The sequence below is a fragment of the Halichoerus grypus genome, chromosome 9 (genome assembly GCF_964656455.1).
Source record: "Halichoerus grypus chromosome 9, mHalGry1.hap1.1, whole genome shotgun sequence".
Lineage (NCBI taxonomy): Eukaryota > Metazoa > Chordata > Mammalia > Carnivora > Phocidae > Halichoerus > Halichoerus grypus.
In genome coordinates this window covers 88,413,139-88,440,013 of record NC_135720.1, presented here as the reverse complement: position 1 = coordinate 88,440,013, position 26,875 = coordinate 88,413,139, and the positions used below count along the sequence as shown (strand labels likewise).

Genomic DNA, 26,875 nt, shown 5'->3' with positions numbered 1-26,875 from the left:
GACTCCAAAATAAAGTTACAGATATGCTATTCCTTATCTTGAATGATGGATAATTTTTTTCTAACATTCACCATTTCAGAGTGTTATAGAAATAAATAGTAAAGGCAGTCATACCCAGAACAAAACAGATGCCTTCTGAAAAAGCTGCCCCACTTCTCAATGGCCCAGATTGGATCACACAACCATATACTAACCAACCACCACAGTACATCCGGGATGTAATAATTGATACAAGTCAATTAAGGCTCACTCCTGTACTTGGGGGGCAGAATGATCACTAAGAATTTTGAGGTTCTGGTTAGGAGGGGAGAGGAAATATACTAGTTGGTATTCTTAATACCAAACAATATAGAATTATTTCTGTAATTTGTGCTAAAAAATATTAGACAGCTATCAGAGGGTCCATTGTATATACAACCTAGCTAATCACTGTAGAAATGGAATGGCATACAATTTAAAGAAATACCATAAATCCAAGAATCTGTTTAGTAAAATTCCACCTACAATAAATTTGCTGTCATGCCACAGGATCTAGACATTCCAGAACACTCACCATTGCACTGCTTGCCTATGGCTTCCTAGGTTCCTATTCATTCCAAAATGATGATTCTGAGAAGAGGCATATTGTCCTCATTTAGTGTTTAAGCCAGGCCCCATATCCAACTTCTCCTGGATTTATCTGAAATATTCAGATGCTGCCTAGTAAAAGAAGAACAACAACAACAAAGAAAAACAAATGTCCACGTTATGTCTTTTCTTTTTCCTTGCAATGCTAGTCACACATTTCCAACACAGGTAAAGTACAGTTTAGGGTTTCTCAAGTACATCCATTGCATTAGAGGTCAAATTCAATTGTGCTCCAGACCTTCATGACCATGACTAAATTATATCTATTGCTTCGGTAATAAATTACCACAAATTTAGTGGTTTTAAATAACTAAAATTTATAATCTTCCAGTTCTATATGCATGGGTCTCACTGAGCTGAAATCAAGGTGTTGGCAGGGCTGCACTCCTTTCTGGAGGCTCTAGGGAGAATCCTTCAAAGAGAGTAACTAACTTTTTTTTTTTTTTTTCCTGTGGTGTCACATTTTTGTCTGGCTGACTACACCAGGAGTTTCTCCCATTTTGATTATATTGAACCCATTTTAACAATACAAGATAATCTCCCCATATCAAGGACCTTAACCCTAATTATGCCTCCAAAGTCCCTCTTGCCATGTAGGGTAACATACTCACAGGATCTGTGGACATTGGCGGGGGGAGGGGGAGTGTTTGAATGGAGTACCTAGTTTATTTCTGACGTAGATGAATCCCAGCACAGTGGTAGATTCTGGGACGAAGGTGTGGGTGTCACGGTCTGAGCTAGCACTCCATCTTGCAGGTGCAGAAGGCGTTGACCTGTGTGGACGCTGTGCTGTTGCCCGCAGCACTGTGATGCCCAGCACCTGGTGCAAGCGTACGTTGCCTCGTATTACTTGTGCGTCGTCACGTAAATGAAGGTGAGTATTGGGGTCATGGAGGTCACGGCCCCACTTCTGCTTGTGGGTCAATAGCCTGACCAGGACTGCACCCTCGCCCTCTTCCTTGCACTGGTCTTGGACGCTGATGACGTAGCAGGGCATGCACACCCGCAAAAAAAACCCTCATGCACCAGGTGGGCGCTGCCCAGATGTGCAGGTAGGCCAGGTTGAGGTAGACCCAGGGCAGGGCAGGGGAAAACGGAGGGAGCCGGCTGCCGGATGACCCGGATAAGGACCTGGGCCCCTTGTCACTGGCTTCGCTCCAGACTCTGAGTTGCCCACTGGCCTTGCCCTCAACATCCACCCTCCTTGGATTGGCAGTTACCAGAGTGGCTTTGAGGGAGGTAGTACCAGCGTTGGGGTGAACCAGGGACTTCCTCATATTGCTGAGGCCCTCATATTGCTGACAGCCGGGGCTGCTGCGGGGAGGGTGAACAGCACATTCACCCTCGCAGAGGGTGAGGTCCACGATGCAGATGTTGGGCCGAAGAACGCCGAAGTCCTTCTTACCCTCGTCGGAGTCCATGGTGCCAGGGGACGGTGGGTAGGGACTCGCCCCTGGAGCACCCGCCCGCCCCTGCCATTGGAGCTGCAAGGGGAGAGGGGTGTCGGTACCATGGGTACAGCCTTGTAGTGCTCAAGCTCTCCCGACCACTCCAGACACAAGCCCTCGTGGTGCGAGGAAGTAGAGAACCGCGCATGCGGCCCGGGTGCGCGAGCCTCAGCCAGTCCCCCTTCGCCTTAGTGCAGTGGTGCGCTTCAACGCAACGCATGCTCAAAGGAAGCCGAGAGGCATCTCTGTGTGGCGCGGAGAGCGTAGCCGCCCTCGGCAGGCAGCGAGGGAGTGGTCACCGTGGGTGAACCACCTGGTCTCGCGTCCATGTCCAGCAGGGGACTCAGCGACAGCCACCTCCTGACCTCAGCCTGGTGGGCTCCGGCGGGCGAGAGAGTGCGAGGGCAGGAGCTGCTGCTGACCAAAAACAGCTCCAGCGTTTTCTCCTCCAAACTATTGCTGTCTGACCCGAGGGCCTTAGCCCCACTGGCAGGCTGCTCTCCAGGCTGGGCGTGGCCACCATTTCGGGGCGCCTGGAAGTTGCTTGGCTGATTCTTCCACACCGGCAGCTGGAACAGGGTAGGAGCTACTGGGCACTTTCTCCGTGGATGGGACACCTGGGCGGGATGAGCTGTGCGCTCTGCTGGGCTTGAGGGCTACCTGGAGATCCGCCTTCCTGACACCAACCACAGGGGAGGCTGCCCTGTGTACCTCCCGGGGATGGTTCTGAGGGGCTCCTGGGTTTACCTCCTAAGGGACCTGGCTGCAACCGGGGAACAGCACCTTTCTTGGTGGGGCCATGGGGTGCCACACCAGCCAGGCACACATGGAGGCCAGCGTGCAGTCGGTGTAGGCTGAGTTGGGTGCAGCTGGCCATAACTGTCTTCTAGAAGGATTTGTCAGGCTGGGCTGGCAGTAGCCAGTGGCTCAGGGGTAGGGGTGTGATGCTCCGCCAGTCCAGAAGGCTCTGGGCTAGCTCCGCCTAGTACTCACAGGGCACCAGCTGTGAGGCACACTGGCATTGAGAAGCAGGACACCCAGGTTGGGTGAGATAAGCCTGCAAAACCTGCCTTCCCTAGAGCCTTCACCGATGGCCGCCTCATCATACTAGTCCAACTTTTGTTTTAGGAGACTAGTGAGGCCACAGAGGCTGTCAAGGCTCAGGTGGGTCACCAGGATGGCTCCTACCTGGTCCAGGTGCCTCATTAACTTCTATAAGCTCATTGGGATTATAGCTGCCTTTGAGCAGCACTGTGAAGCCGCTGATGGTGAAGAAGGTGGCATCACCAAGGCCTTAGGGGAAGATGTAGCAGCAGGGCCCTTGAGCCTGAGAAAGCCCACTGAGGCTGGTGGCTCCCGCAACTCCACCACTTACCCTAAGAACCCTCCCGGGCCCTTGGAGGCTGACAGCTTCATGCTTCCTGCCCAGGGTGTAGAGTATTAGTCTGGTGTGGACTTGGGTAGTTAGCTACCCTTTTTGCACTAGGGGTAGCAAGGAGTGAGGGGTGGGGATCACTTTCTTTTTCTCATAGAAGAAGTTTTATCGCAGGTTTTATCCTTCTCACTTCCACCCCCACTCAGTACCTCAGAGCCCCTTCTCTCCCCACCTATTATCATGAGTCTCTGGATTACTTGATAGTGCTTTTTGGGATCACCACTGCGGCCACCTGAGAGGTCCAGCTGGGCTCCAATGAGAAGGAGCCGATCCTGCTGTTATGGAAAGTTGTGGATCTGGCCAACAACAATTACACAAAGTAACTGGCACAAAGTACTAGTTAGACTGGATCAGTTGGAACTGATGGAAAATTGTAAAGAAACTAAATCCATGCCAAAAACCTCCCAGCAGCAGGTGGGCCCAGCCCTGAGACAGTTTAACCAGTCAGTGAGCAAGGAACTGAACATTGGGGTAGGAACCTCCTTCTGTCTCTATACTAATAGGCAACCTCATGTCAGGCAAATCCTACATCCCATGGCTTCCAGGAAGAATGTATTATTGCCTGAATACTTCTTCTTCATCTTCTTTTTTTTTTTCTATCTTTGAAGAGAATTCAAGAAGTGTTACTCTGGTTCATCTGATATTGATAAACTGGATATTGCAGCAATGACATAGTGTTTAAATTTTGAGAATAGTTCAGTCTCCCAGTATGGAACCTCTCAAGTTAGATGTGGGGAATATAATTTTAGCAATGATTTCAGAGCCCTATAATCACAGGTTTTCAGATCCAGAGATAGTAAGTTCCAAATTTCAAAGTGGCACTTGCAGCAAAATGGAACTTATTGATAACACTGTAGTCAGAACTCAAGGTTTACTATGGCAGTCCAGATCAAGATGTTGCATGATTCCTCAAATGACCTGATATTGCTGTGGGAAGTACAGCACTTTGAATGCCCAGGGGGAAGGAATAGAGAAGCCCCAGTTAGGTTTGTAAGTGAGGAGCACAGAGACCTAGCACTGCAGAGGCTCAAATATCACATGGAGACCCAGTACATTGAGCTTTACAAAGCAACAGGTGATGATTTTCTTTTAAACTTACTTGTGGTACATGCAAAGAAGTAGCCCAGTTCCTCTCTAACGTCATCATCTGCATGTGAGTTCTCACAACTGATGAAGTGGTGGTCTTTCATTACTGGAAGGAAGACATCTTCTTTGTTACTTCCCTGGACAGTAGGCCAACAGGAAATGCTTTTGTCTTCTTTGTTCATGAGGAATATGTACAGAATACATTGAGGAAGCATAAGGACTTGTTGGGTAAAAGATACATTGAACTCTTCAAGAGCAGAGCAGCTGAAGTTTAGCAGGTAATGAATCAATTCTCAGTCCCTCTCATTTCTCTTCTAACCATTATTCCAGTGCTGCCTTAGCAGTTTGTACTCTTATAAATGTTAAAGACCATATACACCTTTGAGATCTTTCCTATGCAGCCTCAATTGAGGGCATCCTGGACTTTCTTGGGGGAGTTTTCTACAGATACTCAAACTCACAGGATTCACATGGTATAGAATCATCAGGGCTACCCATAAGGAGATGCCATTATCCAGATGTAGTCTACAGACAAAGTATTTATGGCAGCACAGAAGTGTCCTTAAAAACAAAACAAAACAAACAACAACAACAACAACAACAACAACACACACACACAAACTGTGAAGGAAGAGATCAGAAGTCTTTTAGTATTCAGATGAGGAATTGAACTTTGTGTTCATGGGATGGGGTACATTTTGTTTTTTTGTTTTTTGTTTTTACATTTACCAGTTTATTATATAATAAAACCTATGATAAAGGATACAGATGAACAGCCAGGTGAAAATGTACATAGAGTGAGGTCCCAAGCACAGGAACTTCTGTCTCTGTGGAGTTGGGGTGTGCCACCCTCCTGGCGTGTGAATGTGCTCACCAACCCATAAGCTCTCTGAACCGCATTCTAATTGAGATTTTTTTTTTTTTTTTTTTTTATGGAGGCTTCATCACATAGGCATGGTTGATAATTAACTCCATTTATAGTCCCTCTCCTCTCTAGGGCGAATGAGAGGTAGGGCTGAAAGTCCCAAGATTCTAGTCATGGCTTGGTCTTTCTGTGACCAGCCCCCATTGAAGAACCCACCAAAAGTCACTTCATTAGAACAAAAGACACTTCAGGATATTCCAAAGGATTTAGAAATCCAACATTGGATGTTGCTATTACTCAGGAAATTGCAAAGGACTTAGGAGCTCTGTGTCAGCAATTGGGATCAAAGATGAAATGTTAGGAAAAAAGATTCACCTAACACCTCTATTACAAGAGGTTTTAGGAGCTCTGCATCAGGAATCAGGAGCAGATAGATATATACACACACACATTATTTCACACCAGGTAATCTGAGTTTCTTTTTTTCCTCCCACACCTCACCTTCACTCCCCCCACCAACTATACAATTAATCTGGTTAAGCCAAAATCCTGCTATTGAGATTTTCTTAGATTAAGCCACAGCCCTAGTGCCAAGAGGCAGTGATAGGATGTCTGTATTAGTTTTCAATTGTTGCCTAACGAATTTAACCCAACTTAGTGACTTAAAGAACACCCATTTATTCACAGTTCTGTAGGTCAGAAGTTAGTCATGCTTGACTGTGTAGGGTCTCACAAGGTCAAAAAGTATGGGCCAGGCTGAGCTCTTACCTAAAGGTCATTGTTTTTTGCCCTAGCCGAATAGCCAGAGGTGGGCCAGTGAGCCCCAGATAGACCACCTTACCATGATTGCTCCTCACCCTTGTTGGGAGAGATACATGCTGACTCTGCTCTGAAAGCTCCCAACTGCAAAGTTTTCTCCTTCAGCTGTTGTGGTTGAAGGAAGCTTGGGGACCCCACCTGCACAGGGGCTTTTTCTTTCTGAAATCCACCTGTGCTTTGCCAGGTGAGGGCCTGTGGTTGTAGAACTTTTTAATCTTCCCTAGCACAGAAGCTAGCTAGATGCTTGGACCAAAAGACAACAAGTAAACTAAGAAGATGTGGGTGGAGCCATTTCTGTTCTTCGTCTCAGAAAGCACATCACTCTGGATTCTGGTAGAAGGAGTTAGCATGGTCTGGCCAGAAGGTCATATTATGATTTCAGGTATGGAAGATGGCATGGTGACCCCAGGTGCCTATGAAAAGCCCTATGAGTCTGGAGCCTTGATAGCTCTGGTGCGAACAATTACAGAGAGTATGACATTCACATAGAGGGTCTGCCAACTCCAGAAAGCACATTCATGCCTAAGAAGAAAGAGTACTACAACCCTGCATGTGGCAACTATTTACTCCATGGAGAAAGAGGATGGAGGGACACAGACAACAATTGAGAAAGATGGCTTGGTGACAGTGATCTTGGTTGGAATCAGAGTTGAGGGTCTTATTAGCCATTGCATTCATTAGTGGGATCATCTTTGCAGTTGAGTAAAAAATGTTGGAAGGACACCCTGAAGAGCTAAAGAATTGTGCCATTCTACCCATATGTTTAAAAAAGAGAGTTTACTGGGGCACCTGGGTGGCTCAGTCATTAAGTGTCTGCCTTCGGTTCAGGTCATGATCCCAGGGTCCTGGGATGGAGCCCCGCATCGGGCTCCCTGCTTGGCGGGAAGCCTGCTTCTCCCTCTCCCACTCCCCCTGCTTGTGTTCCCTCTCTCGCCTGCATTGGGCTCCCTGCTCAGCGGGAAGCCGGCTTCTCCCTCTCCCACTCCCCCTGCTTGTGTTCCTGCTCTTGCTGTGTCTCTCTCTGTCAAATAAATAAATAAAATCTTTAAAAAAGAGCTAAGGAGGCAGACTTCTTTCTTGTCTATGGCACAGGTCCTTCAGATTGGCTACTTTGTTCAGGAATATGGGGATCTCTGTCCTGTATTCAGAGGAAGCTGCTAGACGCTCAATGTTGATGCAGGCTCAAGTGTTCTAGAAAGTAAGAACCACGATGGTTCCCAAACTGAAAGAAACCCTGTGTGTGCCCCTAGCATGAGAAATAGAACCTGTCCATTTTCTAACGCTTACTTCTGCTTCAGAGGACAAATGTGGGAAGCAAAAAATAATCTTGCAAATACTAATTTTAAATATGTAGCTTAAAAATAAAAGATACTCCCAGTCAGGGCACCTGGGTGGCTCAGTCGATTAAGCATCCGACTCTTGATTTCGGCTCAGGTTGTGATCTCAGGGTTGTGAGAGCAAGTCCCGCCCTGGGCTCTGTGCTAGGTGTGGAGTCTGTTTAACATTCTCTCTCTCCCTCTGCCCCTACCCTCCCTGCTCACACACACATACTCTTTCTCTCTCAATAAATAAATAAATACAGACATACATACATACAGAAAACAGATGAGTACATATTTTTTAAATGTAGATACCTTGCTTGAGCCAAGAAAATTGCTAACTAAAAGTAATTGTTAATGATTTAAATGCAAAGCCAAGAGTAGGTTAACCTTTAATTGGGAATATTGGTAAGTATAGGTTCTTGTTATTTTTTTCTAAGTATTTTTTAGCTATACTAAAAATTATTGTACCCAAAAATAGTGTTAATGTTAAAAACAAAAACATAACCCAGGTTACTCACTGTCAGAGAATGAAATTGCAAATAAGCAAAGGAAAAACACTAAAAGAAACCCTGTGGTATTGGAACAAGGTGGGAAGGATTAATGTGCACTTGTGGATTAAAAAATAAAACGAAACAAAACAAAAATGATAGATGAATAGAGATAGGAAAGGAGGGAACAAGTTATACATGGAAATAAAATATAGATGAATATGTGTACATGGGTTAGTATACATATATATATTTGTATATATACACACATATTTCTTGCCACTGTCTACTAAGTAGGAGGACTAGAAGTGTGGCATTCGGGTAGCAAGGAGCATACTTGATACCCAATCTTGGTTTCTAACTACCATCATTCAATAAAAGTTGCCAACACTCCTTGGAGAGCTCTATGACTCCAGCCCTGGTGTAGGAAAAAAATGCAAAATAAATCTTCCCTAGATTTCATGGTGTTATCATAGAAACCTTAGCCTCCTGAGCTATGGAAAATATTATGCTATAAAGACAGAATGTTTGCCTTCACTTCCTTTAAAATAGTTTTTATATTTCACATGCAATGAGGAACAGATGAATGGCCATTTGTTTTTTCATTTTGTTTGTTATTTTTTTGTTTTTTGGGGTTTTTTAGTGATGAAACTAATTGATTCCACCCATAACCCTTCTCTCTCATCTCCCAAAGACCCAGGTACTTGCATTCTATGATGGACATTTGGATTAGAGTATTATCTTCCTACATATTTATATTTCAAAAGGGATGGGATCCTGGACAGTGGTGACATCTTTAGATTGTGAAAAAGCTTATCTTCCCTTAGAAAGATAAATTTATATGCCAAAGTGTTAACCTAAAGATTCTTTCCTATCTGTTTCTAAGGCAACTCAGAAAAAAAGAGGTAGGAGTGAATAAGAGCAATGAATGGTCTTTTTCTCCTTTTTAAGTAGAGTAAATTCCTCTTTATCCCTTGCTTAGAGAGTGAGACTGCCACTTGCATAGGATAGTTTTCTACCTAGCTCTTCTTGGGTTGCTTTTGAGGAGACTGATGCTGCAATATTATTTTGGCTGTTGATTTTGCTATAAGGAAAATGAAGTTTTTTTTTTTCTTTTGTTGGATGTTCATGCCTCTTCATATTAAGAAAAATATATACATCTCAACAACTATATATGTTGGGGTGTGTGTGTGTATGTGTGTGTGTATATATAGCCCTTATATATATATATATATTGCCCTTAACATATGAATTCTGGAACATCTGTGGTACCAGAAACTGATAAGGTTCATAATAGAAAAAAAGGGTAAGTCTAAAGGTCAAAGCTATAACCATTTGTGGAGGAAGAGAAGGAAGAATGATGATGGTGATGATGAGTTATTATTGGATTATAACCTTATCCAAGTGATTAAGCTCTCCAGCAGTAAGAGTCATGATAGAGGATGATCCAAGATGGTGGCATAGGAAAATCCTGAACACACCTCTTCCCACAGCACACCAAATCTACAGCTGCACATGGAACAATTCCTTCTGAAAAAGACCTGAAAACTAGGTGAAAAGCTTCTTTATAACAAATGATAAAAGGCCCACATCAGGATGGGTAGAAGAGGCTGGAATCTGGTTTCACCAAAAACTCCATTCCTGGCAGAGTAACCCACAGTCGGGAAAGGTGTCACAAATGAGAATCTTCTCCCTGAGGAGTGAGAGGTTTGTGCCCCACATCAGGCACCCCAACCCTTGGGACTTAGACCAGAGACAAACCCCCCAAACATCTGGCTTTGTAGGGGACTGAGATACTGCTCTTAAAAGGCGTGCACACAGACTCACTCCAGGGGCCCAGTGCAAAAGCAGCAGTTTGAAAATTCCTAAACTGTATGTGAAGAGGATCATTTTGCCAATTTAAAATGTTTGCCAGAAGGGCAGTTGCTTGTTGGTACTCTCTCCAGGGACAAAGGTGCTGGTGGGCACCATTTTCATTTTCCTTCTACCTTGTGTCATTGGGTCCATGCAGTCCCTGCTCTTTCCCACTGCCCTACTAAAACCTGGTCCTGTACTCTTCCACTGCCCTGCTAAAGCTGGAGGATGTGCCCTGACTCTGTACTCTCCCTCTGCCTCACTAAATCCAGCAGGCATGCATGGTCTGCAGAGGGGGCCCTCCTTGATCACCTGGCTCTGATGGCCAGGGAGACTTAGGTTCCTAGATCCCATGGGACTGTAATGATTGGCGAGACAATTCTTGTCAGGCTACCACTCCCAGGGCACTGCACAGGCAGCAGACTGAAACACATCTTGACTCCTTCTGTGGAAAAGGGCTATTTACTTGTCTTAAGAGCTTCATCTTGAAGAGCAGGTTTCAGGCTTTCTATATATTTAGAGGCTATAGAGTTGGTCTCAGGGAAGGTAGGCCCAGTAATACCATCTTTGCACTCCACCTTTGCCTCACTAGCTCACTGGTACTTGCTGGAAAGGAGCTTATGTACTTGTCCAGAGTCCTGATTTTTGTAACTGCCACCCAGTGAACACCTTCAGATCACCTGGTGTGGAGGTCAGCAGGGTTTACAATTGAGGCCCCACAGGACTGTATATATTTATATACTTTAAAAACTCCTGCCTGAGGGTCTGGCTTTAAGTCACCCTGAAAATATGTGCTGACTGTGATCCCTCCCTTTGGAAGACTGACACACCCTAACAACTGAGACCTATCAAGGACAAGTCAGGCTGCTTAGACAAACACAAAGGTTTGAGAGACAACCAAGAGCTAGGTCAATGTTAAACAATAATGTTTATCTCCTCCACAAGGCCATTCTTAAAAGGCTGGAAGAGATAGCTGTTTCACCTAATAGATGAAAAGAAATAAAGAGTCAAGCAGAAAAAGGAAACAGAACAATATATCCCAAATGAAAGAACAAGATAAAATCTCAGGAAAAAAATAAATCATAATGAAACAGAGAAAACTGATTGACCTAATAAAGAGTTCATAGTAATGGTCATAAGGAGGCTCACCGAACTTGGGAGAATGGATAAACACAGAGAGAACTTCCACAGAGATAGAAAATATAAGAAAGTACCAAACAGAAGTCATAGAGCCAAATTCAATAACTGAACTGAAAAATACACTAGGATGTACAACTGCAGACTACATGAAGTAAAGAAAGGATCAGTCATCTCAAAAAAATGGGGCAGTGGAACTCATGCAAACAGAACAAAAAGGAAAAAAAATTAAGACGTGAAGACAGCTTAAGGGACTTATAGATCGACATCAAATAGAATAAATAACATTCACATTATAGGGGTCCCATAAGGACAACAGCTTGTGAAAGGGACAGAAAACTTTATTTGAAGGACAACAGCTGATAATTTACTTAACTTGTTGCAGGAAAGAGACACTCAGATTCAGAAAACATGGTAAGTTCTAAGTAAAATGAACCTTGAGCAAGTCACTTCCCTTCAGTTGCTTTTGCCATAAAATAATGGACATTAACTAGATGTTCTCTGGGTCCGTTTGACAGTCACAATGTTATAAATTTATTTCTGCATTTTGTCTCAGTGGATGCACACACTGGTTCAAGCCACGTGGCTGGTGGCCTGCAAGAAGGGTGTACTTTTGTTCTGCTTCTAGTCACTGTTGTTTTTGCTCTACTGTGCCCCATCAGCAGATTTTTCAGAAGAAACTGCAAGTCAGAAGGAATTGGCATGATATATTCAAAGTACTGAAAGGAAGAAACTTCCAACCAAGAATACCTAGCAAGTTTACTATTCAGAATTGAAGGAGAGATAAAGAGTTTTCCAAACAAGCAAAAGCTAAAGGAATTCATTGCTGGTTCTTGTTCCTGATCTTAGAAGAAAAGCTTCCAGGAACAAAATCGGGAACAAGACAAGAATAACCACTCTCCTCACATTATTCAACACAGTTTTGGAAGTCCTAGCAAGGGCAATTAGGCAAGAAAATGAAGTAAAAGACATCAAAATTGGGAAGGATGAAGTAGGACTGGTCACTCTTTGCAGATAACATGATTTTATATATAGAAAATCCTAAAGATGCCACCAAAAAAATGTTAGAACTAATAAAGAAATTCAGTAAAGTTTCAGGGTACAAAATCAATATACAAAAATCAGTTGGGTTTCTGTACACTAACAACAAATTATCAGAAAGAGAAATTAAGGAAATAATATTATTTACTATTACATGAAAATAATAAAATACCTAGGAATAAATTTAAGGAATGAGGTGAAAGACCTCTACACTGAACACTATAAGACATTGATGAAAGAAAATGAAGAATACACAAATAAATGTAAAGATACCATTGCTCATGGATTGAAAGAATTATTTTTTTTAAATGTTCATCTTACCCAAAACAATCTATAGATTCAATGCACTCCCTATGAAAATTGCAAAGACATTTTTCACAGAACAATTCTAAAATTTTATGGAAACACAAAAGACCCCAGGTAGCCAAAACAATCTTGAGAAAGAAGAACAGAGCTGGAGGCATCACACTTCCTTATTTCAAACTATAATACAAAGCTATAGTAATCTAAACAATATGATATTGGCATGAAAATAGACACGTGGATCAATGGAACAGAATAGACAGCCCAGAAATAAACCAACACATATACAATTAGTTTATGACAAAGGAGGCAAGAATATGGGGAAAAGACAGTCTCTTCAATAAATGGTGTTGGGAAAACTGGGCAGCTACATGCAAAAAACAAAACAAAGCACCTATCTTATATAATATATAAAAATTAACATAATGGATGAAAGATTCTAGTATAAGTCCTTAAATTATAGAATTCTTAGAAGAAAACATAGGCCATAAGGTCCTTGACATCAATTTTGTTGGTGATTTTTTTAGATCTGACTCCAAAAGCAAAGGCAACAAAAGCAAAAATGAACATGTGGTACTACATCAAACTAAAAAGCTTCTGCACAACAAAGAAATCATTAACATAATGAAAATGCAAACTACTGAATGGGAGAAAATATTTGTAAATTGTATATCTGATAAGGTGTTAACATTCAAAATATATAAAGAACTCATATAACTCAATAGCAAAGAAAAAAATCCCATTAAAAAATGGGTAGGGGCGCCTGGGTGGCTCAGTTGGTTGAGCAGCTGCCTTCGGCTCAGGCTCAGGTCATGATCCCAGGGTCCTGGGATCGAGCCCCGCATCGGGCTCCCTGCTCGCTGGGGAGCCTGCTTCTCCCTCTCCCTCCGCCTGCCTCTCTGCCTACTTGTTCTCTCTCTCTATCTCTCTGTCAAATAAATAAATAAAATATTTAAAAAAAAAATTTAAAAAATAAATAAAAAAATAAAAAATGGGTAGAAGAGGGGCGCCTAGGTGGCTCAGTTGGTTGAGGTCTGCCTTCAGCTCGGGTCATGATCCCGGGGTCCTGGGATCGAGCCCCACATCGGGCTCCCTGCTTGACAGGGAGTCAGCTTCTCCCTCTCCTCCTTGCTCATGCTCTCTCTCACTATCTCTGTCTCTTTTGAATAAATAATATCTTAAAAAAAAAATGGGTAGAAGATCTGAATAGATAATTTTCCAAAGACACACAGATGGCTAACAGGCACATGAAAATATGCTCAACATCAGTAATGATCAGGGAAATGAAAATCAAAACCACTGTGAGATATTACTTCACACCTGTGAAAATATTATCAAAAAGATAAGAAATAACAAGTGTTGGTGAGGATATGGAGAAAAGGGAATGCTTGTGCACTATTGGTGGGAATGTAAATTAGTGTAGCCACTATGGAAAACAGAAGGGAGGTCCCTCAAAAATAAAAAATAAGAACTACCATACAATCCACCAATTCTACTTCTGTGTATTTATCCCCAAAAAATGAAAAAAAAAATCCTAATTGAAAGAAACATATACACACACCTATGTTCATTGAGACATTATTTACAATAGCAAAGTATGGAAATGACCTAAGTTTGCATTGATGGGTGCATGCATAAAGATGATGTGGTATATATACAAAGGAATACTACTCAGACATAAATTACAACATGGATGGACCATATGGGTATTGTGCTAAGTGAAATAAGTCAGACAGAGAAAGACAAATGCTGTATTATTTTACTTATATGTGGAATCTAAAAACAGACAAAACCCCAAAAGGAAATGAGCAAACATATCTCATAGAGAACGGAATGGCAGTAGGCAGAAGGGAGAGGGCTTAGAGGTGGGTGAAAGGGGTAAAGGAGGTCAAGAGGTACAATTTTCCAGCTATAAAATATATAAGCCATGGGAATGTGATGTACAGCATGGTGACTGTAGTCAATAATATTGTAGTTCATATTTGAAAGTTTCCAAGAGAGTAAATTTTCCATGTTCTCATCACAAGAAGAGGAAGGAGAAAAGAAGAAGAAAGACTCATTGATATCTTGAACCCCCATTCAGTCACATCATCTCTGTGGTGTTTATGCCCCCAATTTAAAACTTCAATCTAATTTTATGGAAACGTTAAACAAGCACAAATTGAGGAACATCCTACAGAATCAATATATGACTAAATTTTTGCAAAAATATTAAGGTCTTGGAAGACATTGACTGACTGTCAAATATATTGGAGGAATCCAAGAGACATAGCAATTAATGCAATGTTGTATCCTTAATAGATCCAGAAATAGAGAAAAAGGACATTTGTGGAAAAACTGGTGAAATTAGAATAAAGTAATAATTTAATTAACATTATCATATGAATGTTAATTGCACTGTGGTTATATAAGATGTTAACATCAGGAGAATCTGGGCAAGGATGTATGAGAACACTATTTTTGCAAATCGTCTGTAATTCTAAAATTATTTAAAAATGAAAATTAAAAAAAATATGGCTAGGAAACACATTATGAGAAAATAAACTAAAAATGTGTTGTTCGAACCTGGTAGTATAACTAATATTTTACACTGCATTTTATATTTATTTACATTTCCATATCTCAAGAAGACATTTAAGATATAGAAATGTACATATAGTATTTATGACCACAAAACTATTTAAAATATAAGCAGGGAAAAAGCTGGAATGAGCACACAAAAGTATCAGCAGTTGTCATTTGTTCAACTATATGTTCAAAAGCCATTTAGTGAGAATCTATTATGCAATAGGTACTATGGTGGACTCTAGAGGAGCATGAATGAACAAGATAGAAATAATCTTTGCCTTCAGGGAACTTACATTCAATTTTGGGAATAGATTAAAATAATCCTATAACATAAGTATTTAGTAACTAAAATAAATGCTATAAAAGCAACAAAAAAGTGGGCAAGATGGAGGTTAACGGGTATTGACAGACCCACTGTAGAAAGAATGGTCAGGATGGTTCTGGGAACAAGTCAGGTAGGGCAAGTGCTGGACAATGAGGAAAAACTGGCCCAGCAGAGAAAGAGAGAGAAAAAATTCCAGGAGAAAAGAGGAAAAAAAAAAAAAAAAGAATAAAAAAGGTATGTATAGCAGTCTTCAAACAGCTAAGGCTGTGATGTCCTGGATGAATTAAATAATTGAACTTAGTATGTGATGAATGTAGAGAGACAAAAAGTATTCAGATATGCAGGACCTAAAAGACAGTGAAAATGTGTTCGGGTTGTTATTTTTTGAACAAAATGGGAAGTTACTGAATTGTTGTAAGTAGGGAAGTGGAAGTCGAATTGGAGGGGATAGGAAGGTGTGGTCTTTCAGGAAGTATTTCTTTTCAAAATTCAGATAATATAGAACGGTTCTTGGGCTGAGGGCTTACACTGGAATGTAGAAAAATAGCTTGAAAAAGCTTTGCAGATAGAATGTTATGGTGACCTGGATATGGAGTGAGGAAAAGGAAGAAATTGAGACTGACTTGGATTGTTGTATTGAGTAATACTGTGAGAAGAAGTAGAAGGAAAAGAAAAAGAAAAGAGGGTTTGTTTGCTTTCTTAGCAAGGGCATGCTAACCCTCCCAGAATTATTTTGTTGTTAGCCATGATGGGAAGGTTAGAGTCAAGAGTGAACAGGAGCTAGGAGAAGGTAGGGATTACCATACATTTATTTTTAAGAATGCTATTTGAAAGGTATGCTAGTAGCACAGAGGTAACAGTGTTTATCCAGTAGAATATTAGAGATGTACTGTTTTTTTTTTTTAAACTTTAACCTTCTAATTGCTGAAATACAATATTATTCCATTATAACAATGTTGATATCCCCTTAAGTAATTGTGTACATGTGGTAATATTTCTGACATGGATAAGAGGTAAAGGAAGAAAAGATTATTCCTGGGTAGCTCTGAAATGTATTTTTTACATCTTCTACTTTAAAATATTTCACAGAGTGAATATATATTACTTTACAACTTAAAGCAATGGTAGTTATAATGTATTAACTAAAGAAAGTGTTCCAAAATATGCTGGCTTGGTGGAAAAGTAAACTACCACCAAATAATTGTTATAGATGGATATCAATTGATTTCAGAATCAAATAGTGATATTTCACTTTGCAAGTGAATTAATATATTAAATATAAAAGCAAATGGATATTGGTACTCGCAAGTCTTGTAGACTGAAATTTTATTTTTATTAATGCACATGTGAGTCTTAGAAGTTTCCTAAATTTTACTTATTAAATCAGAATGTAGTTAGTATAAAGAGAAGTTGACCAATATGATTTTTCTTCCTACTCTAAGTGTAATGCACATAATTCACATGAGTGGTTGACCTTGACTTGGCTTAAGTAAGTTAAATGAAGCTTTCATGCTTAAAAATCTGTTAAGAAGAATTATATTATCCCATCCCATGCTCTTAAAGTGCTTTGAAGTAAGATAACTGATATCTAGATTTTAAAATCACATGATTTATTTTTTCAGTCACATCTTCCCCAAGTGTGAAAAACTAATATGTCCTACTGAATATATATATTTTACATTTCAGTGGCAAAGAAATTTCATACCTCTATTGAAACATAAGTACCTTTTACTTTTATATGGGTTTAGTTCATTTCAATAAATATAAAATTTTGTCTTTTTCATAGCATGTTTGGTAGCAAGGAAAAGGAAACCTACTCAAATTAGTTGATAGAAAAAATGATTTTAACAATGAATAAAACACCCATATGCAAGAAATGGCACCCACAAATAAGAAATGGAGTATAATATGTATAGTCAAGTCATAGAATGACTGGAACTGGTGGCTTGTCACTCACATTTGCATTTTTTTTTTAATATTTCCGCTTCCCTATAGAGACTTGTTTCTGCTCACAATACACTTAGTATCTCTTGCCTGTAACTGTTTTGCACATGATCCTGGATTTTCAAAGTCCTGACCCTGTTCTTAATTTTCTGTAAATCTGGACCTTCAGTGTCCAACACTGCCTATTCACAGACTCAGAGACTTGTTTTCAATTAAGAGTAAAGAGAATTTAGTTGATAACTGACTAGGGCTGTTTTAATTAGCTAAGGCTCAACATTTAGGCTAGGGGTAAATGTTCTTTTATTACCAAGAAAGAAAACACAAATTAGACCTTTACCCATTTTCTTCAGTTTGGAGACTATTAAGGAGTTTCAGACTTGCATCCTTGACCAAGTGTATGTAAGTACAGTAGTAATTCTATTAAACCAAAGTCTATCAATATTTATTGAAAATTAGCATCAAGTTGACAGGTGTCATGCCAGTTGATAAGTCTTGCTGAGTATAGAGTTGAGAAGGATCCTAAGGCTTAATCTGGGTTCAGTAGTCAAGGGCACCTTGTTAATAATTAGGGATATAGTCAACTGGCATGGGAGAGTGAGAAAGAGACTAAAATGCAACACATTTGCCATCATAAAAAGCAATGAACAAGAAATAGAAGAATGTCAGTCCTCAATACCAACATTTTTCAGTTGTTTGTGTACAAAGAATTGTCTTGTGAACTCATAAAAAGTTTCAGGTGTCCACTCTGGAGATTATTATTTAGTAGGTTTGAGATAGGGTTCCTTAATCAGCATTTCTTTCAAACACCCACGTAAGTTTGATTACACTGGAATGATATTCATACTTTGAAAGCAGTGTTCTCTTTAACAAACTTTCTGTTCTCCCTACAGCCCTCCAAATGCCAATCAACTAGATAGTTCATCGAAATGATAAAATATCTGAACTAGTGAAAATGTGAGAGGCTAGCCCAAATATCTAATCTTTCACATGAATTCTTGCTATAAACAAATAAGCAAACAAATAAATACAATATATTTTATTCAGATTGTTTATGCAGCCCCAGGATGGAGTATCCTTGATGTCCTAGAGTATCTATGATGATTTTATGGGTCAAGTCAATTTATTTGTAGATTCCAGCAACTAGACCTTGTTCTGACTTTTGGAATGTGCTCAAGTGATTCTAATCACTTTTTCCACAAGTAGTCCTCCTATATACTCTTTTCCAAGAAACCTCCTGCTTTTAATATTTCCCTGTATTTGTGGCTTAAGTCCCTTTTCCATCTGAGTTGCCTAGCAGTTTGCTAATGACAGTCATAGTGATTTTTGCCCAGGTTTAAATGTAGTTTCCCATGTGCTTTCATGCATGAATAAGTGCAGTTTGATCCCTGTTCATCATCCAGGCACTTTATATCCATTAAAATTGCAGTTCAGCAAAGTCCTAGAGAAATTACAGTATAGTGGTTAAATACTTGAAAGTTGGCCTGAGACAGAAGTAGGTTTGAATTCTGACTCTGTTTACTTAGATGTCTGAAATCATGCAAGATTGTTACATATGGATGGATGGTAAATAATTTTTGAGGAAATGTGTTTAATTCATTTTCTTCTCATAATGCTGAAAAAAATAATAGAAAATTTGTTAATTTGACTCTTGGATGAAAAACTCATTTTTAAAGTAATTTTCACTGGAGGAAAAATTTAAATGAAAAAAAAGTTAGATATATAATTGTGACTGGTAAGATCCTAGCTGTACAGAGAATTTGATTATATGACCAGATTCTTATCATTCGAAATTGAACTAAACCCAATTAGCACTGCAGACATGATCTTTTCTAGAGCCAATATTTCCATTGCCAAGATGTCTTGTTTGCTTGGATCATAACAACAAACTGGCAGACCTGCCCAGTCATGGCAATTGCCCGCCTGCATTCCTCCTGGCATTCAGAGACCTGAGCTCCATGCCAGGTGACCCATCTCCCTTACCCGATTCCACAGTTCCTTTTTTTTTTTTAAAACTCATCTACTCAGAACTATCTAATCACTGTCCTTAATCCTTGTGACAGAAACTGCTGTTTGCCTATTCTTTATCAATTCTCATCTTTTTCACCAACAGAAAGTTGATTTTGCTGGGAGTGGAATGTGCCTGGCAAAGAATGTACAAATAGGCTGTACAAATGGTGTGTACAAATAGGGCTAGCTTGTAACTAAGACCTGGTCGATGAGCTTTAACAGTAGTTTTTATTCATGAAAATCAGGAATTTAAAAAGCGGAGAGAGTTTAAGTCAAACTGACATATGTCATTTTATCTTTCTTCTTTCTTACTGCCTGAAAAGCAAATGCGATGGTGAGAATCCTAGGGATCATCTTGTAAGCATGAGGTTACTTTGAGTATGGAAACCCAAGGATGGCAAAGCACATATATGGAAGCAAGTAGGAAATCAATAACATCATTGAGGTGGCCTGAAAAAGCCAACTGTGCATTTCATTATTTGAGAGTAACTTCCTCTCTTATTTTAAGCATTATTTTCTAATTTCTGTTACTCACAGCCTAACACATTTATACATCACTCTGAGAGAGGTAACACAGGTAAAAATGATGCCAACAATGGTTGCATAGAATGCTGCAATTTTCCAATGGGACCTTTAAAGGTTTGTACACATATTTCTTTCTTTCAAGTACAGAGGAGTTATTAGGAAAGAAGGGATTGCCAATTCTTTGAGTTGTCAGAAGTTTAGAGGAAATTAAATTCTAAGCTAAATATTTCCTACTTGCTTGTGAAAAGTATTAGTGAATAATGCAGAACTATAAAGATTTTGAAGAACATAATAATTAAGCATGTATGGTAAAATACTTTCTATAAAATTCCTAATCCACAAAATATTCACATTCCTTAAATCTGTTAGAAAAAAAAAATGATCAATTTTGAAGAATTATTGGAACTTCGGGTGAGGCAATAATTTGTAGTTAAGAGTTGCCCTATTTATTGCAGAAAGCTTAACATTTCTGGATTCTACCCACTAAAACGATATTCTGCCCTCATTCAATATAAGGGTCAAAAAATGAGTCCTGAGGAGATATTAATTCTTTGTCCCTCCTTCCCTCAACTCTTCTTCCCTCACCTCCCTTGTTGAAAACTACTGCATCAGCTGGAATCTGAGACAATTTTGTTTTGAGAACCTATTTCATTTATTCCTTTATTTACTTCACTTGTTCCACAATTAAGTCTCCATCTCCATTAATTTAAAATATTGAAGTCAGGTAACCTTTATTTTTCTCTAATTAAATTTTGTCTATCCATGCCTCCCTCCTCTCTTGATTCCCATGCAAAATGTTGGAAGACTGTAATCAACATAATTTTAGGAAGTACATATTAATGAAATAGTTAAGGGTCTATAATGGAAACAATAGAGAATTTTAGTCTAGATCCACTCCTAATTTGCTACAACCTTTTAGAGTTTTTATTCATCAGTGAAATATGGTTAACAATATTTTCAATTTCAACCACCTGTTTGTGTTATTAAAATCATATGGAATAATGTGTAATCATTTTACATGAAACACTGGGATAGTGATATTTCTTTGAAATGTAGAAAAGTTAAAGTGACTATATATTTATATATTTATGAATTTATATTTTGAGGCTCAGAGAGTCAGATTATTAGATATATCAGTTTTAGGTTAGTTGTATCAGACATACAACTATATATATAAAAAATTGTGAATGTGCCATTGTCTCTTATTTATATTTAAATTTATGTTTATAGTGATAGTGGAAGAATCACAGATAATTATAACCATTCCCCATAACTCACATGTCCTTTATACTGATAGTACCGAAGTATGCTTGGTATGATATCTATTTTCCAAAAAAAAATTATACATATATATATTTAATAAACACTCATATAGCATATGCTTTGTGCCAAACTCTGTTTACAAGTATTATGTCATTTAATCCACCTTAAAAACTTAAAAACTACTCTATTTTAAAGATGACAAAACTAGGTCACAGAGAGCCTAAAGAACTTTTGAAAGGTCATATGGTTATTACTATTGGGATGCAGACTGCAATTCAGGTAGTCTGACTGAGGGGTTCACATTCTTAACCATTGACAATACAAAGAATTTATATATTTTATGTACAGATTATTTTGATACAATAGTCATTCCATTTTGAATTCTTTTTTTTTAAGATTTTATTTATTTGAGAGAGAGAGAGAGAGTGAGCACAAGAGCAGGGTGAGGGGCAGGGGGGAAGCAGACTCCCCACTGAGCAGGGAGCCCGATTTGGGGATCAATCCCAGGGCTCCATCCCAGGGCTTGATCCTAGGGCTCTATCTCAGGGTTCCAGGATCATGACCTGAGCTGAAGGCAGATGCTTAACCCTTGAACAATGCAGGGGGGTAGGGGTACTGACCCCTGCATAGTCAAAAATCCCCATATAACTTTTGACTCTCCAAAAACTACTTAATAGCTTACTGTTGACTGGAAACCTTATTGATAACATAAACAGTTGTTTAGCACACATTTTGTATATGTATTATCTACTGCAATATTACAATAAAATAAACTAGAGAAAAAATGTTAAAATCATAAGATAAAGTACATTTATAGTACTGTATTGTATTTATTGAAAAAAATCTGCATATAAGTGGAACCACATACTTCAAATTTGTGTTGTTCAAGGGTCAACTATATTTGTTTTCCTCTTGCTGTTTTTGGCAATAATGGAATTGAGCTTTTTGTGTATACTTGGCAGCATTGTGACAGGAGAGGGTATGGCAGAAAGAAAAGATGGGAAATATTAATCAACTATAAGGTATCAGTATACTTTTAAATAGAAACTATATAAAATGCTATAGATATTCTTAATCTTTCCTTAATGACTCATGACACAAAAATAGGGAGGGAAAAGATAATATTAAATTGTGAAAATATTCTGCTAACATTTTAAGTAACACATTATTCCATATTTTTATATATCACATATTTAAATGAAATTTTATATAAAAAACCATCTCATAAAGTAGAATCATTAATAAATTTGATAAACTCTCAAAAATGACTTAAAATCCCTCCCTCATGCACAGAGTGGAAATAAAATATTATATCATAATATTTCAAACTATTTCCTAGTAAAAAGAACTGTAAGAATCCTAAAAGATATTTAATTTATTTATTTTTCATGATGTTAAATATATTTCATGATTATGAATTATTAATGAATATAATGAAATATAGATGATGTCAGAAAAGGAAATTTTCAGGCTTTTTTGTTGCATTTTAAAGATAATGAAATTGTTCTTATAGTCATCTTGGTTTACTTCCTGAGAAAATTCTATTATCAATAGGAATATATTTTCTTTTCAAACTGTCATATTTGGCAAACATTTTAAAAAATGAAGCCTATAAATAATTACTATTTTATGTCTGTGAATTAGGTGATATATAAATGGAAATAAGTATGAAATATAGAATTTGTTACTGAATTTATAATTTCCAGATTTACAAACTCATGACCTACAGTTCCATGTTTTCCATTTGGTAGTAGGTTTTGGTAATGTCTGACGATTTAATAACTTGTATGGCACAGGCACAGAACAGACACTAAGAGCTTTAAGAAAAGACAACCATATTGCACAAACGAAATGTCAGCCCTCGTATGTCACACTGCAGTTCAACAATTAACAGATTTATTTGTACATGTTCTTTGCCCTCTGGGCCATTTTTTTGGATATCCAGGTGACTTACTCTCTTACCTTTTTAAAATTTGCTCAAATATTACCTTCAAAGTGAAGATCATTTGACTACCTTATTTATTCATTTTTATTTAATTAATTAATTTATTTATTTGAGAGAGAGACAGAGAGAGCACAAGCAGGGGCAGAGGCAGAGGGAGAAGCAGACTTCCTGCTAAGCAAGGTGCCAGATGTGGGACTTGATCCCAGGACCCTGGGATCATGACCTGAGCCGAAGGCAGACACTTAACTGACTGAGCCACTCAGGTGCCCCTTGACTACCTTATTTAAAACTGCACACACACTCACTATCACCCTTATCCTACTTAGTTTTTCTCCATAGCACTTTTTTGTAAATAAGATTTTATTGGCATGCAACTATGCCTACTAATCTGTGTATTGTCTATGGTTGCTTTGCCCCTACAGTGACAGATTAGTGTAGTTATGAGAAAGACAATATGGACAAAAAAAGCTAAAGCATTTACTATTTGGCTCTTTACAGAAAAAAAAAAAAAAAGTTTGCCTGTCTGTACCCTAAATAATTGGCTTATTTATTATGTTTGTCATCTGTGTCACTTCACAAGATTATAAATTCCTTGGAAGCAGAGATTTTTCTATGTTCTTTTTTTCTTTTTTTTTTTCTCTTTATCACTTTGGTATCCCCAATGCCTATAATAGCAGCTAACACATAGTAGGAAGTTAACAAATATTGATGTATAAAGGGTAAATAAAAAATAAAGGAATGAAATGTTGATCACTTTTTCTATAAATTTGCTCTGTTCATTCAATAATCCATTAATATATTTTAAGACAGTTTTGCATTTCTTAAAAAATAGCAGTCATATATAAACTTAAAAGAAATGAAGCAGTATATAAGATTGTTTACAGCAAACATTATAATTGTGGCAAACTGACCACAATAAAAATAAAATAATAAATTATTAAATGATTTATAACATGGCTTTTTTAATATTATAAATATGTCATGTATTCTGATTTTTATATCGAATAGATATAAACCACTGGCAGAGAGAAATGTCAAGGTGCTTTCATCTCTTTGAAAGTAGAATTGACAATAGATATTGCTACTTTGCTTTTAATGTGACCAGAAATAAAAAATGAATTTATGATGTGGAAAGAACCTAAAAAGAAGAGGCTGCTTCATTTTAGTGTTCATAATAGGCAAGGAAAGTAATGTGAAGAATTGTCAGACTTGAACAAAAGATATTAGGAAAGTAGATTTCAAAAAGGTCATGGAAAATATAACATACAATTCCAACAGCCTTTAGGTGTGACCATAGCTTAAAATGAATGGAAAATATGTTAAGGAAATTCTGATAAAACAGTATGAGGCACTATCAGTGAGGAAGAAAAGAATAAAAACCTAAGAAATCTGAGTAATTGCTCAAGGTACTGGTTATGCTAAAAGCTTATATACATGAAAATGTTGAACATTTTCAGTCAGGAAAACCTGAGACAAACTGAGACTTGAAAAGTGATGAAGGCCAAAAAATGCATGCTCCCCCTTCTAAGAACCAAAGATGAAATGGAAAGTACTTGTGCCTACCGATGGGAGAAGATGGTGTACAGATCTACACTGAAAATGAGAAAAAAGAATCGCTCACCTTACTATAGCAGGTTGGGTTCCCAGGTGCTAGGAAACAGATTCTGAGACAGAGATTACCCTGCAGGATGTTTATTGGGGGGTTCTCTTGAGATTAACACATGTGGAAGGGAGCAAAATAAAGAACTGGGCAAAGGGAGAAGATGAGTCCCACTCCCCAAAAATAGGGCACACTTGGGGTGCTCTGGAGCGCTGATGGCCCATCAGAATTGCTCCCAGTTGGGAAGAGATAACCAGGGCATTTTATGCCCATGTTGATCAGTCATTGAGTGAGGCTGCCACTGGAAGAAATACTAATATTTGTCAACATAGTTTTCTTTAACAAAGCAATCGCAAATAGGGCTTAAAACTGAAAATGTCTTTTGGCAGCACTCAGAATTGTGTCAGTGAAGGGCCAGGTGCAGGGGAGTTCATTCTTGAAAGGAGATCTGGGCAGTGCATTATAATGTAAACTACAGTCCACTTATTTGGATAGGATCTGGGAGTAGTTCCTTATGGATCCCAAAGGAATCTCCTTAGCTAAGATACTTAGAAGATGAAGGTTAGTGGATTAAGTATGAGCCATTGCAACTGTAGCTAATGTCAGGACCATAATAAGACAACTCCATCTAATGCTATACATTCTTAATTCTTGTGACTTGATGCTTTATTTTGTGTCGTGGAACCTAATCCCTGAGGGTTCTAAAACATTGGTTACCATGCCCTTCTTAGCCTGAGGTTGCTTCATTCTTCCATTTATTCTTATTTACCATGTCTTCTATATCTTTGCTGATTTTTGGTCCAGTAAATTTATACATCATTGAGAGTGAGGTATTAAAGTTTCCAACTCTTACTGGTCATTTGCCTGTTTCTCCCTTCAGTTCTCTCACTGTTTGCTTCTTATATTCCTATATTGTTTTTATGTGTGTATATTTTTACAAAATTGTATCTTCATAACAATGAACACTTCTATCATTATGAAATATTTGTCTCTAGTAGCATAATTTGTTTTAAAACTCATTTGATAGTCTTTTCAGCTCTTCCATGTTTTATTCTTATGCATTGTATTTTATTTTACCTTCATTATCAGCCTATTTTTGTCTTGATCGGGGATAGAATTTCGAGTTGTGATTGACAGCCCTCTCTCCATCAGTTTATTGATATCATTCTATTGTCTTCTAACTTTCATAATTTTACACTAGGAGTTTTCTGTATGTCTTTTTTTTTTTTCCCCCTCTAAGTATAATGTCTCTTTTCTCTGGTTTCTTTCAAGATTTTTTCTTTATCTTTTCCTTGAAGGATTTGAATGTGATCTATCTTATCGGTGATTTTGCTGGGGAAGCATTTATCCCGCTTAGTTTTCTCTGAGATTCTTGGATCTGTGGCTTGTTCTTTGTTATTAATTTTGGAAAATTTTCATCCATTATGTCTTGACATATTTTTTTTTTCTCTTTTTGGGATTCAATTGCATGTATATTACAGTATTTGATGTTGATTTATAGCTCTTGGTGATCTTTTTCTAGTTTTGCTTCTTCTTTTTCCTCATGGTGTTTCAGTATGGATAATTTTTAATGAATGCTCTGTAAATTCATTAATCCTTTCCTTGAATGTGTTGAATATACTGAAGTACCTTCTTTCATAGCTTTTTCATAGCTTTAAAGACATTTTTCATAGCTTTAAAAGTATTTTATATCATTTCCATTTAACTTTCCTTTTAGTTTTCATCTCCTCTCTGAAATTTCCCATCTGATTTTACACCTTTTCCACTATAATCATTAACATATTAACTATAGGTATTTAAATTCTGTCAGTTTAATGTCAGTGTCACATAATGCCTGTGTGTGGTTCTGATGATTGCTTTGTTATCGTCTGAGTGACCTTTTTCTTGCCTTTTATTATCTCTTTTTGTTGTTGTTATTAAAAGCCAGACATCTGTGTAGGTATAGACTGAGATAGTTTTATGTCTGGAAATATGCACTCCTTTCCTTCTATTAAGTTAGTATAATTAGAGTATGAATAGGTTTGATTTTTTTTTTTTTTTTTGGTTGCTATGACTACTCTCAGGGAGTCACTGATTTCAAATTTCTGTAGATGTATCTTATGTTTAGTGTATAGGTTGATTTTTCAGAGTAATCCTGTTGAAGTGTGAAATTTAAGTTTTTCTTTGTGCTATGCCCCACGGAAAGTTGTTTGCATTCTCAGGTTCCATTCCTGTGCTTCATCCAGGAGTAATCTGCTATTGCTTATTATTCAAAGTTAGTTGGCTTAACAGTT

At 38.3% G+C, this 26,875-nt stretch overlaps 1 pseudogene; it reads left to right on the top strand.

Annotated features, from left to right (window-relative positions):
- The first annotated feature begins 2,221 nt into the window (after window positions 1–2,221).
- LOC118530230 (epithelial splicing regulatory protein 1 pseudogene) lies at window positions 2,222–5,162 on the top strand (annotated as a pseudogene).
- Window positions 5,163–26,875: the final 21,713 nt, after the last annotated feature.